At 41.7% G+C, this 17,939-nt stretch overlaps 1 long non-coding RNA gene across 3 annotated transcripts in view; it reads left to right on the top strand.

Moving 5' to 3' along the window:
* Positions 1-17,939, top strand: part of LOC119477925 — a 121,452-nt gene that overhangs the window by 42,016 nt on the left and 61,497 nt on the right. The window contains exon 3 of one of the 3 annotated variants that reach the window (XR_005204347.1): positions 3,848-3,984. The exons of the other annotated variants lie outside the window; for them this stretch is intronic. This is a non-coding gene — a long non-coding RNA (uncharacterized LOC119477925). The remainder of the gene's footprint in view (positions 1-3,847; positions 3,985-17,939) is intronic. 3 annotated transcript variants of the gene reach the window in all.

Genomic DNA, 17,939 nt, shown 5'->3' on the forward strand with positions numbered 1-17,939 from the left:
TGCGGTACACAGCTGTAAGTCAATAATGCAGCAGAATAGGCACTCTGTAGGAGCTACAATAAAACCACAACATAAGCTAGAAAACGGTTTGGATTTAGAAAAATACAAAATATAAATGGACACGTGAAATCACTATTATATTCTTTAAAAAGCATTTACAAAGACAAAAATCAACACAAAAAAGGGTCAAAATCTGCAGGTTTCAAATAAAACTCATTAGAGAGACGCTTAGAGAGATTAAAATTTGCTAAAGCATTCGATTTCACACTAATCTTTTTCAGGATGAATCAAAGAAACAAGAAAAAGAAACTGGTGACAGCAGTGATAACCAGATCTACTAAGAGGTAAAGAATGAAACATTAGCAGTCTTCAAGTTTTCACCTAATTTACCCAAACGTGTCTTTTTACAATTACAATTCAAGCGTGGAATTTGGTGGAAAATAAAATAAATTTTATGTCCAAATTAAAGGTCCAATGTGCAGCAGACCAGAAGCAGTCTCTATTTCAACCTCTTCTTACTTTGATAGGAAGAGTTTGTCATCTCTTCTCAAAGCCTTTTGACATTATTGTCCTCTGCACCGGTTGTTCCTGCTGTCTGTGCACGACATATCCTCATACAACAGTTCCTATGATATCTTACGAAAAGTTCTTTCTCATTTTTCGTACGTTTTCCTACAAATGTCCAGCAACACGTGACGATTTCCGCTCCAGTCTTTTCAAAATAAACTTCCGTCTTCACAGGAAACTGCTTAGTTAGGTTTAGGAAAACATAATTGTTTAGGTTAAAATAACACCGGAAGTGGCGGAATTTAAGTACGGAAGTTACGTGACAAATAAATCAACATTGTCTTCTGGTTTCACACGGAGTAGGAACACCAGTCTCCTGAGCGAAAGTTCAGTGTTTTTTCACCCATACATCCACCCTGACCTCCTCTCTATGTGGCGTTTGTTGATCTTTACACTTCCCGGTTCACAATTACGTGGATTACATATGAATTGATTTTATGGGATATACACAAATTACACTGCATTACTTTTCGTAGGTAGATCTACGAACGGTGAATGAGAACAGCCTGCTGTGTGTCCACTTTATTCCCTGAACTTTGTACTCTGCTGGCACAGATGTTAATACAGTATACTCCACTTCACGGTTCCTTCCTTCCTTCCTTCCAGCTTGCCCGGTATTTAAAATGTTAAGGACATTTCCATTCTTTCCTCCCAAACCACAGTCATTTATCTCTCTGTTCCTGCCAGCTGATCTCTTCCTTCCATGCTTTGCCTGACCTCTCTATTTTTCCTCCATACTCACTTCCTCCTCTGGAAACACTGTGAGCTGTGATTTGTTACCTGTAGCTTGGATTTACTCGTATTTCTCATCCTGGACTCCTGTTTTCTCATCAGTTCTGATCAGTATTGACTTTAATCTTGTCGGTCACTGCCGGTTATGGGGGCTACTTGTCTTATGACTCACCAATAAAATCCAAATAAGCGAACTGATCCTCAAAATGCCACCCAAAAACACCCGAGGTATATCTATTCAACATATCAATAATCACACTGTACAGTAAAGATGGAGCTAATATATTTTTGCAATAAATATTGCATCCTTGTGCTCAGAGTTGCTCAAGGTTTTCCGTTCAAGTGATCACCAGAGTCATATTGTTTACACTAGAAAAAAAAAACTAAGAATGATTGCCAAAAAATCATTACACGATTATCATTAGGCCATTAATCTTCATATCTGCAATTACGTGGGTGGACTGATAACGTCGTTGATATTATTGTGAAGTAAAGAATTGCCAAGTCGTCCTCTTGAAACCAATAGATAAAGATGGAAGTCACTTTAATTGAAATAAAACAAGACAAATGGGGCAAATAGGAGAAGTCCGTCATGTGGCGGGCAGTAATTATCAGAAGAGGGATTGTCAGGATGTAACTGCATGAGGGGAAATCTGCTTTGAGTCTTTTCAGTAATTTGATTTCAACCTCCCTGACAAGTAGGGGTGTAAGAACATATCAGGATTATGGAGAAGATTTCTGCATTCACCACTGCACTCTCTCTCCGTGGGGGTCCTTTTGATTTCCCTTTGCTATGCACATGTTCACATTCAGTATCTTCTAGGATAATTGCAACGCTGATGATGACACTCAACTCTATCCTCCTTTTCCTTTTTTAAAAACACGGCTCGATGTGCACGTCATGCTTCTGTGGTCGTCACCTCCAGCTGGAGATGCTCAATCTTGACAAGACTGTAGACAAACATGCCCTCTGCTCTCTGTCGCCATTCACATCACCACAATGCCTCCCGTCAACACTAACAAGTGTCTTGGTGTGTGAGCCTGTCAGGGACCAAGAAATTAGGCTTGAGGAGTTTCTGGTCGGATGAAATATAACAAGGATTTGATTTGTCTAGAAGAGTCGGTGGTCTCTTAAGTTACTTTCACCCACTTTTACTGTTGAAATCGATTGTAAATATGTCAGGTCGTGTAATTTTCCTGTTCACAAAAGTATTGCAAAAAATGTTGTGATGAAAGAAGTCATCCCCCCCAAGGTTGAAAACCATGAAAACAACTTCAACAGTGCTGACAGAGCTAACAGTGTTTACCTGAGGGGGAGCCGGAGGGTGGGCGCTATGCTTCCGCAACGGCGCTGCCGGTAGGCTCGACATTATCAGCTGTAATCTCCGTAGAGAGCAGCGCAGAGCAGCGGCCGTAAGCTAGCCAGTGAGGCACGCTCACATGCACGAACACCCGGAGAAGCTCAGATTACAACACACACACGGGGAGAGTGACTTCATACTCTGCTCAGGTAGACATTACTCCTCTTTATCTTTACATGGCAAATCGTTGTTTGCTGCTATGTTAATGCTCTGGATGTCGTATAGAGCACCTTTAAGGGACACGAATAAGGCGGTTCCTCTGTGTATCATGTAAACATTAAAATACTAAATATGATCAAAACCAGGATAAGATTTAAAACCAAGACACTCGTGTGCATGTGAACGTACTCAGACCTGTCAGAGTCTGAGTCAAGATGTTCATGTTAAATTATTTACCCAAAATATGTCCAAATATTGGCCATATGTTGTGTAATATTATTTTATTTACCAAACTTCCACTTGAAATATTTCCTTGATATTTTCTTTAATGGATATTTATTCACTTTTATTCCAATTTCTTCCAGGTTATAGATATATGTTATCACCCTTTGAAACACCTATCTATCATTTGATGAGAAATTACACAAAGTCTCATTTTTAAGGATGTTTATTTTGATCAATTATTGACGTGGTAATTGTCTCAGGTGTTTCAGATTTGGCTTATGGGTTTTGAAATTCTGTCCCCCTTTTTTAATGGTTGATGCGACAACAGTGGTTTCAGTATAAAGACGCGTTGTTGTGAATTCGATGCCTGATGAAAGTCCATGACCCAAACATTGTGTTTCTAATAAACTCAGTGCTGATAGTGTGTGGGACTATTATATTATTATAATACTAGTATTATAAAATCTTCTGAGGTATTAGTTTCACAGTTCTGGGGATGGGTGATTAAATTGAAGTGCTTGATACTCTATAGGCTTGCTGTGTAAATGTTCTCCCAGCACTAATTTGTTTTTATAAGGGACGTGATACGCTTGATGTTCAGGAACATGAGTTGTTTAACGTGAGGTGTTAAATATAATGAGCGTGCTTGTGTGCGTGTTTTCTAACCTAAATGTTCCTCTGTGTGTGCTATACATGTTGTCAAGAACACACACCTTCCTGTATTATGTGGCGCGAGTCTCGATGTCCCATCAGTCCTTGAACACTGACCCAATGTCCTGTATGTGAATTGGCCATTTCTCCAGGTCCTGACAGCTGGGGGGCAGGCGTATCTCTGCCCGCGTCCCCTCAGCCGGCCGGACAGCTGCTCCTTCCCCTCGTCCTGCCCTCTAACAGTGGAGCCTTGTGCCGGCGTCCACCTCTCCTGAATGTCAGCACTCATGTAACTACCTCACGCTTTCTCTTCACCACCCCCGTCTGTCCGCTCGCTCTCTCTCTCTCTTTCTCCCCAAGGACCGGTCTGTTTATCTGTCGCACATTTGCACCTCTCCTTTGTTTATGTTTCCCATCGTCTCTCCTTTCTGCAAGAAGCCCGGCAGGTTATAAAGTTAACCGCTGCAGAGTGAGAACTTTGCTGTATAGTAAACATCTCGCCACATTCCCACAACCACAGACATGAGTCATAATCCATCACCTTATATTATATACTAGAATATCCCTCTCGCAAAACAACCACGGCTTATAAAATGTAACATTTAATTTCCTTAAAAAATAAGTGAGGAAAGAGCTTACCGCTCCAGCGAGAGCGCTCGCGGTATTGGGTGGGTGTCACGTTCTAACCTCATATTTAGGAATGCAGCCTGAGTGTATTTTTGTTATGAAGGAAAATTATCTTGCGGGTGAAAATAAGCACCTTGGACATGGTTGAACTTGCGCTCGGAAGCATGACACCATGTCAAGTCCAGCCGAGGAATGCTAATGCAGGAGGCACTAAGTTAGGCTCCCACATCAAGACATGAAGGATGGGCCGATCCTGTCAGCTCGTCTCCAGCGGGAGGAGGCTAGCAGGAGGATCAGTCACACTCTGCTTGCAACATGACTGATCTCAGAGGTCAAAGGGCAGCGCTGTAAAGGCTCTGAGTGGAATAAAGATGCAGCAGTGTGGGGGGAAATGCTGGTGATTTATCCTTCAGCATAAATATAGAACAGAGAAAGAGACGGGATGAAAGAAGATGGAAATATCAATCGGGCATAATAGAAACAAATTAATCCCGTCACACTCGAAGTGTATGTTTTTTCAATTATGGCAAATGATCAATTAATCTATAGTGAAGTCACTGATGAATACACACCATAATATATAATGTTCTTAATGGCAAACATGACCGCAAATTCAAGGGGATGTTCGTCATTTGGCATGTCTGATGCTGCTGTGGGACGGCGCAAAAAGCTAATCCAATTAAACACGCAATGCCAAACATATTTCCCTTTATGCACGAGTACGTCTTTCATCTTTTCATTTCATTTTTGAATGTCTCATTAGAACGTGTCACACACGTGTGCAGAAATGTTCCCAGGGAAATGTCTCACCACAGTTATTTGGTTTGATTTCACCAATGAGGAGAAATCTGCTGCAATGCAGACCAAACCTACACTCGGGTTTACTTTGTAGTTAGGTGCATATTAAAAGCTTACACATCCAATTTCTCCATCCAGTCGTCCCAGTGATTATTCTTGCCTGAAACCTGAATGTATTTCATCATATGAATGTAACTTTAACTAGCAAGGGCTAGCGAAGTTTGCATGACTACTACTACTGATGCTGCTTCCAATGCACATGAAATGTCTGTGAATACAATCTGCTGACTGTGAAAGAAAACATTTATATCAAGTCAATTGGAAAAATATTAAAAAAAAAAAAAAATTGCTTCTTGTGGGTACCATTTATATATTCTGTAAGGGGTTTTGGTATAAAGGACGAAACCTGATGAAATAAAAAATAAATGAAAAAATAAATAAATGACTCGATGAATAAATAAATATGTCATCAAATGTAGCAAAAATAATATTAAAAATAAATGTAGCCATAAATTAATTGATAAAATGTGACGTAAACTGATATTTCTGTTTTAATCTGCTTATTTATTTATTTATCTCTGTATTAATTATATTATTGATTTACTCTTCTGTTAAATTTTTCCTTTTATTTATGTATTTTTGATTTATTTATTTATTTATTTATTTATTAATGTACGATTTTCTCTTTGCATTTCACCACTTAGACACCCGAATATCCCTCCGGGGATTAATAAAGGTTCATCTTATATTATCTCATCTTATCTTATCTTATTTATTTCTGTAAAGGTGCTTGCTCACCGAGCTCATCGCGGTTGTTTGCGCTGTTAGCAGCGAGCTGCAGCTTGCCGACACCAGGTTGAGAGCCGTTAAGAGTTAATAGAAATGCTCCCAATCCCGTATTTAGCACGTTTAAAAATGCCCCAAAACTGTGGAGTCTGCAAAACTAATGGCATCCCCATCAGTCTCAGCTGCACTTGCATGCTAACACACTAAACTAAGATGAGGAACATGGTAAACATACCTGCTAAACATCAGCATGTTAGCATTGTTATAATGAGCACATTTAGCTCAAGGCACTACTGCTCCTACAAGTACAACCTCTCAGAGCCACCAGCATGGCTGTAGACTTTATTCTGAAAATAATGTAAAATATGTAGATCTGGCTGCCATTATGCACAGTACTACTGCTCCTGAATAATCACATTCAACACAGTTGGTAAATAATGAAATAAATTCAGTTTTTAATTGTGTTTCTGGCTCCGTTGTCCCTTTGAACAATATTCCAAATCTGTACTCTTCCTTCCTTAAGCTCTCCTTTTAAACCAGTAAAAAAAACCATATACAGCATAATTTACATTGCACCTGCCCACACATACAGCCGAGTGTGAAAGAAATGATTAGAGAAGAATGAGCACTCGGAGCTAGAAAATGCTTGTATGTCAGGCCGTGTCTTTAAACCTTGATCTCTCTTGAATGCAAATCCTCCCCGGAGGTCATGTGTCTTTCACGCATGTGAGAGCTTGTTACCTCAATTTCAACGACTGTGAATGCTTTTCAAATTAAGATGCACACGTGTGTGAGACTGCGGTTTTTGTTTTGTTCTCTGCGTGTGTGACAGTTTGGTGATTTGTTCGGTGCCGTGCAGCACCAACTGGTTGATCCAGCTTTTTCAAATCTCTCATTCCGAGGAAGCGTCTTCATGTGAACGCTGGTTTCACCATCTTCCACTACTCTGGCTGGTTCCTTTCAACGGAGCACTAAAACCTTCATGTGTAAATCTCTGCATCGGTGTGAAAAAAAAGCGCACAGGTCATCATAATTGTGTGTATGATTTCCAGGACGACAGTGATTTATTGTGGAGGCAGTTTAACCGCACATCCCCCACTCTTTAATTTCCATTCTTGCACTCTGCCTCTCACCCCGCATGGCCCTTCCTCTCCCCGTGTGAATTAAGAATGTAAACGATCACCCTCAGGGTCAAAAGGAAAAGGTCACCCTTTTTTCATGCAATGCTCAATATGCAAATCTCAAGACAAATATCAGGATCTCACAGCCAGCAGGCACACAGTTACTGAGATTCCTCAATGGGAGTGGTGGTAGGAACATATTTCTGAGAATAGATCTTCTCACATGCCAAAGCTAAGAGTTAATGAAGCACGTAATGTGCATGTAGCTGTAAAAAAAAATTGTTTTTGTCATCTAAAGGCTGGTCCAAATAACAGCACACCACGCCCTAACAGATTCCACTAATCAACAACAAGCGTCACGACCAAAAAAAAACGGAAATCTTGCACAATTTCTCGCAATCAAACGTGACTTTAGTGTAAACAAACATGGCAGATGACGAACAGAGAGAATTAGCGGTGAATTTTTCCACTACTTTGTACAGAAAATTCCCAAAAGATGGATGGATGAAGTCATGGAGACACGTTAAATAAACACTTGCGTTGTTGCCACAAATCAACAAGTTGGTCCTTCGTTTCTGAGCTCCATCTTAGTACTACTTTATGCTTCGCGTTTTGCATTAGCTCATGTTAAACATGTTTAATATTCACGATTTGAAATCGGTACGGCCTTGATGAACTTCCCGAGCTGATCGGGGGATATAAAAACACTCTTAACGTACCTCACACCACAGGAATATCTGGAAAGATAATCTATAGAACCATATAAACCAGGGCTTTGCTGATGATTGTCAGGAGGGAGGAATCAGGCCCAAAATTGTATTGATTGTCGTGTAGTGTGTACCCGGCATAAGATCTGATTTCACTTATTTTTATGGCGGTGCAGCTAAAGGATAAAAACATTGTTTGCTTAGTGTTTGCTGTCACTCTAGTTTATGTCCTGGTGTGAAGAATTTCTCTGTTCCCCCCGCTCCGTGTAAATCTCAGGTGCAGGGAGGTATGTAGTTGTGTGTTTATGGAGCTTCCTGCAGAGTAGATTGGGGTAATTACACATCTAAAGCCCCTCGTATAACAACACGCTCTTTGTCCCACCGACAGGGTGCCTGGCTGGGGATGGGGGGTCATGGAGTGCATTTCAGACAACAACAGTCCAAGGATCGGATTTAAATGTCTGACATTGGATTCAAGACACGCAAACAGAAACGCACGCAGCATGCGGATGAGTGCGCAAACACACAGAGATGTGTGTGGAGGTGCTTGATGGCTGTACATTTTATTTTTTGTTTGGTTAGAAAAATGCTAAGTTTAAGATGAAGTTCCCTCGTCTCAATGTAGAACACTGAATGAAAGGTTGGTTGGTTTCGGTGCAGTCGATCCATCGTAAACTTTCCAATAATGCATAAAATCTTGTTTGCATTCTGCCCTGGAGGTTGTCAGTGGGCGGCATTCGAAGAGCAAATGTCAGAGATGGGGGTGTAATCAAAACAGGGAAGTGGAAATATTAAAAAACTCACTGAAAAATGAATGATTCTAGATAACATTCCCCAAGGACGTAACATTTTTAAAGGTCAGGTTAATACTGTAGAAAGACCAAGTAGCACACCAGTTTTATTCCACTCCTACAAAATACACACTGTCACTGCTTAGTGGATGCAAACAGACGCTCCAGCCTACATCCTGACTTTGGCTCGCACCAACCACCTCCGAAGCAGCAGCACAAACCCACGTGGAATCACGACATCGCTGGGAGTCTGATAATTAGCAGTTGTGGAATTTCTTGAAAACACGGCAAATAGGCGTCGTTGCACTAAAACCACTTCAATCAGGAGACACGAGTGTGCAAATATAAAGAACTAAAGTTATTGCTTTCTGTTATTCAAGATTACATTTGATTATTTTGTAGCACATTAGACAATTTCTTTGTGATTGTATCATGTAACAGTAATATGAAAAATGTTTGCCGTTGACCCTACATCAAAACTAATAACTGCACTCAGATAACGGCCTCACCAGTACTGCTATTAGCATTCATTCACAACCAGCGAAACAGGAATTATAGTATAGGGAAACAGAAACACAAGATTTAAAGTGGTGCTTTTTCTAGAGAGAGACTATTAGGAATGACTTTACAACAGAAAAAGGTCTGAGTATTGCTTGGTGTTACACAGACAAAGGCGCAAGTATCAGAGGAAGTGACTCCCTCCTGTCACTACAAGTGAGCAGGAAATAGGGCTTGGAAGTATCTGGGTACTTAGACAACAGACTGGAGAGAGGTCACCGGCCTGGCAGGAGGGCCGAGACCTGTTCTTTGTGAAGAGTCTGGGTGTGAACAGCTCACAGGGTTTTTTCCAACAGGCAGTATGAACATGTTCGGGGAAACCTGCTGGCTCGCAGCCCTCCGACTGTGAGGGGATGAGGCGTAAACCAGACTTGCTCTGACACAACACCTTCTAAACTATCAACAGCGAGCTGATGCAGCTTTATAACACACCTTCAGCCTCCATATCGTCTCCCTAAAGTGCAACAAAGAGTGGGTTAGGAGCGTTTCTTTGTGCAAGCAGTCAGCGCTTTCTGCCCAAAAAAGCTTTACCCTTCGCCACCCTGGAGAGTGCGGAGTACAGTGTATATACTGTATTTTTTTGCATTCGTTAACTTTGGATTCATCCATACAGCAGCACTTTCCCCCCCGACGGTCTCTGCATCACATACAGTATGCATTAGTGGGTCTGCAGAGGGGCATGTATAGAAAGTGTGTAGGCATCAGCAAAGCAGTAACAAAAGCTATTCTCTTCAACAACAGTATTGGATTTGCACATGGAGACATGAAGAGTGCCAGTGAAAATGTGACTCCAATTTTGGTGATTTTCATGTTTTCACTTCAATGGAAGAATGAAATGCTCCTCTGGGGCTTCAGAAAACCTCCACCACATTTGGTCTTATGAAACCCTTTGAAATCCCACTGGTTAAACTAAGAAAATATGCTCGGTGGTCATGCTTAAAACAAGACAGCTTTTCTTTACTCCTGAAAAGTTCGTATTTTGGAGAGTTCTCACTCAACAGTGGTGATATGCGCTATTCCGATCTCTTTGATATGAGATGAAGGACACATATGTGCAGTAAAAATGTCATTTCGCATTACTGGTTTGTATGACAGTTACTGTCAGAGCTTATACAAAGACAGATGTGACACGTACAGAGAAATAAGACGGAACATGTCTGTCTAACATGCGACACATGGTGCGGTTGCAGATTGCAACCAACTGAATACCCCTCCGCTCACTCCTCCCTTTGCAAGACTGCGGTAACGTTAGCCGCTAAGTAGACGATAGTTAGTGTTACCGGTGTTGCACGGTGTTGGGTATACACTGATTACATTATTTGCCCAACGCCCCCACCGTCGTTTCACTTTTTTTTATAGAAATAATCATTCATTTTTGCATATCAGCCGCGTGTTACCAATAACACCGGACGATGGACGCTACAAACTGCAAGTAAAAGTGTCTGCTCCCTCAGATTTCACACACTCGAGATGAGAGAGAGTTGACAAACAAGACGATGGCGGAGGATTTGGTGTCACAGCAAAAAGCAAAAGCGCCTATTTCGCAATATTTCGCATTTAAACCCAATTCTATAAGGGAACCTCAACGTTAATGAGGTAATCGCCATGCGGAGGGCGGAGCGGTCAAAGCCTTGTGTGCGTGGCTCAGCGGCGCTGGGTGATTCAACGTTAAAGATCAAAGTAAGCGCTCCACATATGACTGTCATCTTTTCTTGTGAAATGGCCGGTGTAATCGGTAACACCAGTGTTGTCACTAGTTTATTAACCGGAAAATATCATCACCGTTTGCCTCGCTCAGATGCCATCCTTACCATAATAACACTACTTTAGGAGCAGCGGCTGGCGGTACCATGGTTTTGCACTCTGAGGCTCACGTTACCGCAGTTTCACAAGCGTTTGGGAGAACTACGGCGGCCTTGGGGTAACGTAAAAACGTTAAAGGCTCTCTCTAGAGCAAGTGTTTGGTGTTTCAGGTGATTATACACTAATGAAAACATAGTTTTGTTTATAATATATTAAATTTTTGCCAATAGATCCCCCTAAATGTTACACACTGTTCCTTTAAATAAAAAAATGATCAGAAGTCAGATTTGTGAGGGATAAAAAGCAGTCATGGATATTTGTTTAATGATTGTAGGCGCCCTGTTTTGCCGCCCTCCCAGCTGTCCGGGTCAGAAGTTGTTATGACAAGAAACACTGTCGAGTTACGTCAGCTGTCCATACCATCATGGTACTTCTAAAGGAAACACACACATGCCATCGCAATCTACCGCTCCGAGGTCTCAGGTTTTAGGGTCAAGGGGTGAAAATGATCCTGACTGGTTTTATAGAAATGCAAGAGCAAATAAATCAGAGTAGATGAAAATAAGAGCGGAGCAAAAACAACAAGAAAAGAAAACGGGGGTTGCCGATGTGGAAGGAGCGATCTTCGTATTCATTACCCCCCACTTCTGGGCAGGTGGCTCTCACAATAAGACCTGCTGAGTGAAGCACTTGTGTGAGATTAATAGTTGCGATAAGGATGAAATGAGAGACGGAGGAATAAAGAGACGGAGGGGGGTGGGAGAGACAGAATACAGGAGGAAGAGAAGAGACGCTCCGCGAGAGAGGCGAAAGACTTTGAGAGGGAAACCCACCTGGCCGCCCGCCAGCGGGATGTCAGCGGCGTCTAGATTAGTGGCTATACATTACCCCAGCCTATTAAAATATTACGCACACAGATTGATGCTGACAGCCTGACCAGAGGGTGGTGACTATGTGGGCAAAATGTGTCTGTCTTCATTTAGTTCCCCGCTGACTCCAAACCCAATTTTTCTATCGCCAAAATGTTCTGCAAACAACATGACTGTGGATTTCTTTGAGGGGTTTCTGAGACGGATGTTTATGAGAAGTGCTCTTCAAATCAACAAAGAGGATTTAAATCATTGGCGTTCTTCCCCCGCCCAACAAAGGACGATGACGCTCTTTGTTGGAGATCAATTTGCGAGCACGTCGTCCTGCTTAATCACCGCGGTTCCTCTCGCTGTTAGGAGTCATCGGGGACGCTGGCACTGCAGCACAATGAACTCCAATGACACATGACCGTCCTCCCTTGTAATAAACTCTAGGGAGGCCCCCCCCATCCACCTCCACCCTTATACTTCCACCCCCCGCCGCCTCACACACACACACACCCATTTGAACTTGAAAGCTCTGTCGGCCAGATCAGTAAATAATTACAGGCAGCCAGGCAGGCAGTGCAGTAATTGAATGTACAGCGAGTTGAGATATGGTGATGGACAGATTCCCATTAACCAAATCCACTTCATTGCAGTTCTGCCGAGGGCAAGTTATGTTCAAACAGAGCCTAATCCACCTCCAGAGCAGTTTGACGCCCCGCGCTGACAAAGTAAACCAAGAGATTGACAGTATCATTCAGAGCGAGTTTACAGTGAGAGCACCTTGCGGTCTTATTCCTCTCCGTTGACCACCTGCGTGTGTTTCCTACCAAGTGAGGCTGAAGGAGGCCGTCCCCTCCATTAAACACCACCTACCGAGCAGCCTTTCACTCCCACAACGCTTCTAACATGTTGACTGTTTGATGTGCTTGTTTGAACTCGCGACCTTGTCCTGGCGAACCCATTCCGGCTGAGTGACCCCGCTCAAGGTTCGGTGGTTAAAAGGGAGGAGTGTAACACGTAGATCGGCTGTGAAGGGCGTCTCGCTTACCGCTCCGCTCTAGATTAAATTCTGGAGCCTGTCATGTACAATGGCCGTATTATAAGCTGGACAGAAAGTTGATTAACGTGAGACGTGACCAATGGAGAAGAAAGCCCGGCTTCATTAAAGAACCAGAGGAGATGGAGAAAATAATGAGAACACTTCATGACTTTAACTTCAAAATAATAAGCTAGAATGGCACTCGGAGAGCGCAGACCTCCGCCAAGCTTCCCGGTAATTCATGTTTTACAAGTCTCTTTGAAGAAAACAACAGCATTTGTTGTTAAATCGAACACTTAGGGAGCTGTGGTGTGGTTTTAGGGTATTTTTTAGTTTGGCAAGTGAGAAAATGCTCATATTAATCATTTTATAAATGCTTATATGGATTGTCAACGGGTGCTGGATCAGAAGACACTCCTATAAGTCATTTGAGAACAGCAACCTGTTTTATTGTTTATGTTGGAGGACTTTTTGTTTTCTGTTCTCATGCTTTGTAAAATCATTCAGAAGTTTGTTTTGGTTGGAAGTGGTTTGGTGATTTGGCCTCTCCCATATATCAAAGTGCTGATTGACAGACTGATTTTTTAAAGCTGTCAGGTAGACATTACTCCTGTATTTCAGAGTATAGAAACAAGGAGACAAAACTCAGGTGTTTCAGCCACTGCTACCATTCTGGACTGAAAATGCTTATTATATTTATAATATTTTTCTGTTTAACACAGGCCATTTCAGTAGAATATGTAGTAGTAGTTTATTTGTCGCTGAATAAATGCTACGAAACTACAACTCGCTCCTTAAAGTGACGAGCCGCTCCTCTGAGCCGCTCAGCTTTTTAAGTAATTATTAACATTTCTTTTAACCATTTTAACCGTTAGCGTTAATTGGTTAAAATGCTTAATTGTCGGTCAACAGTTAAACGGTTAATTAGTAACATCCTAGAACAAACAATTGACTTTTACCTCTTGGCAATATACATTCTTTGTCTTCATATTTACATAACAAATAGTTATTTGCTGCTATATTACTGGTCTGAATCCTGTGTAGAGAACCTTTAACGTCATACAGTATATGTAAATGTCTGTGGTTAAATATTTATACATTTGCAGAATACGTCTGTCTGCACCCTTTTGTTGCACCCCGCCTGTGGAGCCTGTCTGAAACTGTACACCAGCGAGTGACAATAGTAAGGTGATAGTAGTGAGTCTCTCCGGTTTCCCTGTGGGACCCATTAGAAGCGACAGCATTAAACTCTCGAGCAGACACAACAAAACATCTACATGACAAATTATATCCAGGGATTCTACCGTGCCCGGTTTGCCATGTGTTATTCCTCCTCTTTATTTAGAGAAAGAGTATTGTTCTGGTATCGTTCTGAACAGTGTCACTCATTCCTCCCATCTGTGACTCAGCTTATTATGTAGAAAAGGAGCTGGAGTGCCATATTCACAGTAACAGTCACTGAAATCAGTCACTATTAGAGTTAGAGATTCGTGGCAAGTATTGTGAGCGGCAGAAGTTGGTGTTTCATATGTGTGTGTGTGTGTGTGTGTGTGTGCGTGTGTGTGTGTGTGTGTGTGTGTGTGTGTGCCTGAAGAACAGATGCTGTTGATTCAGACTTGCCTTGCGTGTCCTGTGGGAGTCCTTCATGTTTATTTCATCAGTTCTAGCATTGCAGAAGTATCACCTCTCCCAGTTCTTAGGACACTGTGCAAGGGTCATCCACTTACTTTGTTGTGTGTTTCCTTGTGTGGACACAAGCATGCAACATTGTGCACAACTTGGAATTTATTAACGGGACTGTATGTACGTTTTTACAAGTATAAACGTTTTTTTAATCGTTCTTTTATTTGCCAATGTGTGAACAGGTTGTTGCCTAACCTAAAAAATGAGACCTTCCATGGCTTTCTGGATTTTCTCCATCAGCCTAGACTGCTTTTAAAAGACCGTGTGTAACAATTAGGGGGGATCTATTGGCAGGGCCAACAATGTGCAACCATAGCTAACGTTCGGTTAGAAATGGAGTCCGCTAACGCCAGCAAACGACCAGCCGCCACCACAACGCAGATTCCAACACAAACTCCACGGAAGAACAAAAAATATGTAGTATTAGTTTATACATATGCACAGTTTCCGCTCATGTACGTCAGTGCAGTCTTGGCATGACACGATACCTTCCATATCCATTTGAGTTATCCGTCTCCATTCGTGCTCAAAGCGTTTAAAAAAAGACAAATCAAATGACAAACAATGTCTGCATTACTCTGGATAATCCACAGACATTGCTGCCAAATGGTGCACTGTATGTGAAAAAAAACGTAAGTGATTTAGGTGAACTGACCCTTTAATAACTGTTCTCACACCAATTTCCACGGTGTGAGTCTGCTAAACCATGTGGAGCATGCACACTTCGAGTTGATAGGAATCTGTCCTGCTAAGTGTAAGATATTATTTTTGGCACAAGTGATGGAAAAATGCCTGCAGTGGTTCTTTCCTGAATGGTGAGATGCTTTTCTTTAATCATTCTGTTCAAGCTGTGAATCAGGTGGACTCGGGAAGAAAGGCCTCTAAACAAAAACACAAATGAAACCTAAATTCCAAGCATAGCTGCGTCCTGCGAGCATGACTCACCACAATGGGTGCGCAGACATTAAAAGGCTATAGTTAAATCCCGGCACGCCATTCTGAGCATCTGAGCTACCGGCACGACTAGAAGAGAAAAAGGAAACGCTGCCTTTAAGCTGCAGTGTAGGAAGTGTGCTTAATTCAGAATAATGTGAGTCTCATCAGCTTAAATCATAATGTAGGGCCCTAAAGAAGCTCCCTGATTGAGACACTGTTGAGGTTTCAGCACAAAGTTAATTCTATTGTTAGGTTGTGCCATTAGCAGGAAATCTCTGCACACTGTAGATAACAAAGTACAGTTTAAAGTGCCATACTGGTGGATTTAGAGCTCTAAAACTGACTATTTTATTTATATTATTTATTTATAAGTCAAACTGAAATTTGAATTATCTTATATAAACAACTATTGTGCATATTTATCCAAGAGGATAAAGTGTCTTTTGGACATATTTAGTTGGCCTGGCTTGCTAATGTTGGTACTGACTCCAACAAGACGATGCTTGACCAAATACGAGTCCAAAACAAACACCAAGGATATATACAACTAGAGACCATTCTGTGATGAGATCACACCAGGTTCAACGCCAACTCAGGCCAGAGATGTAAATTGGGGAGGACCAATGGTTCCTAATTAATCACACATTTTTTATCAGTACAAAATGTACCTTAAAGGGAGATTTGTCAAGTATTTAGTACTCTTATCAACATGGGAGTGCACAAATATGTCTGCTTTATGCAAATGTATGTATATATTTATTATTGGAAATCAATTAACACAAAACAATGACAGATATTGCCCAGAAACCCTCACAGGTACTGCATTTAGCATAAAACAATATACTCAAATCATAACATGGTAAACTGCAGTCCAACAGGCAACAACAGCTGTCAGTGTGTCAGTGTGCTGACTTGACTATGACTTGCCCCCAAACTGCATGTGATTATCATAAAGTGGGCATGTCTGTAAAGGGGAGACTCGTGGGTACCCATAGAACACATTTTCATTCACATATCTGGAGGTCAGAGGTCAAGGGACCCCTTTGAAAATGGCCATGCCAGCTTTTCTTCGCCAAATTTAACGCAAGTTTGGAGCGTTATTTAGCCTCCTTCACAAACAAGCTAGTATGACATGGTTGGTAGAAATGGATTCATTAGGTTTTCTAGTTTCATATGATACCAGTATCTTCATGCTAGCTTCACAGTGAGTGTGCTACAACCTAACCTATTTGCGTTAACACGTTATTATTGCGCTTACTTTGATAGCCCTTAAACAAACAGCTGGCAAAGTCCTCAAAACAGCTTCCGCAGAAGTTCCTGCTACAGTCGGTGTCTCCAGGACCGCATTTTGACATGATGACTCGCACACAAGGTGAAAACAATACTAGCCTCGCTGTCGCAGCGGCTAAAAATGTATTATAATTTCAGATAGACTTTAAAATGATTTAATCCACTTCTCATTATCTTGTTCACAGCGTCCTGGTTTTGTCTTCTGGGGTTTTTGTAGAACGCAGCTCATGAATTTCCTGCTTTCCTGCAGCCTGCTTTGCAAATCTCAGGTGTCAGAGTGTCCTTGAACACACCAACAAGGTGTGTTTTTTTAATGGTCCCTGCTTGCAACTGCATTAAAAAAAGGACAACAACATGTTGACAGTGATAGATTACCTATCGCGAGCAGAGATCGAAGGACCGCAGGTTGATTTTCATAAAAAGTATGATGTCATTTACTGTCCCTAAGCTGTTTTATTGACCTGTCCTGTGACCTCTGTCATTTGTGGCTGTCCAGGTACAGTATATAACTACCATGTGCAGTTTTATTCAGTCTTAAACTCTTGGAGGTTTACCATGTCTATGTTTTGAGAAAGAGAGGGCGGGTTAGTCATCTAGAATTAAGTGAATTATACTTTCAAGATATAGTTTTTGTAAAATGTGACACCACGTATATAAGTTCCTGTACCATCTTGCCTACTCCGTCTATGTCTACTATGAGACTACATTGCCTCAGCCTGGATTTACCTCAATTATATTTCGTGTTTGAACTGCTTCTGTGAGGCCAGCCTGCTCCGTCAGTGTTTTACCCAGATAGAGAGGAGAGGTACGGTCAACCATCTGGAGACATCTGCTCCATTTCCAGCCAACACAATCAGCTCAGGAGGAGTCTGCGCTCCAAACCTGCCGGGCCCTGAGATAGCAGATCAACCTCTACCTGAGGGACAGATAGGAGGAATTCACAAGGATTCAGACATCTCTAATTATAGCTTTATATCTCCGTGTGGAATGTGGATGAACTAACCGAGTGTGCTGCTACGTATACTTTTGGGTGACCAAAGGAAGAGGTGAGAGGGGGAGACAGAGGCAGGACATGAAGGAGGAACTGAACTTGACAAAGATGAATGTGGGAAGCCTCCATTTATCTCTGAGCCTTTCACTTAGACGTCCACTTGAATACAAAGACATAGAGGGGAAAAAGAGGGAGTTTGGTAACAACACCACATTTAAAGCATTTTTCATGATGATGTCAATATCCTGTTTGATGAC

Source organism: Sebastes umbrosus, chromosome 19, assembly GCF_015220745.1.
Source record: "Sebastes umbrosus isolate fSebUmb1 chromosome 19, fSebUmb1.pri, whole genome shotgun sequence".
Lineage (NCBI taxonomy): Eukaryota > Metazoa > Chordata > Actinopteri > Perciformes > Sebastidae > Sebastes > Sebastes umbrosus.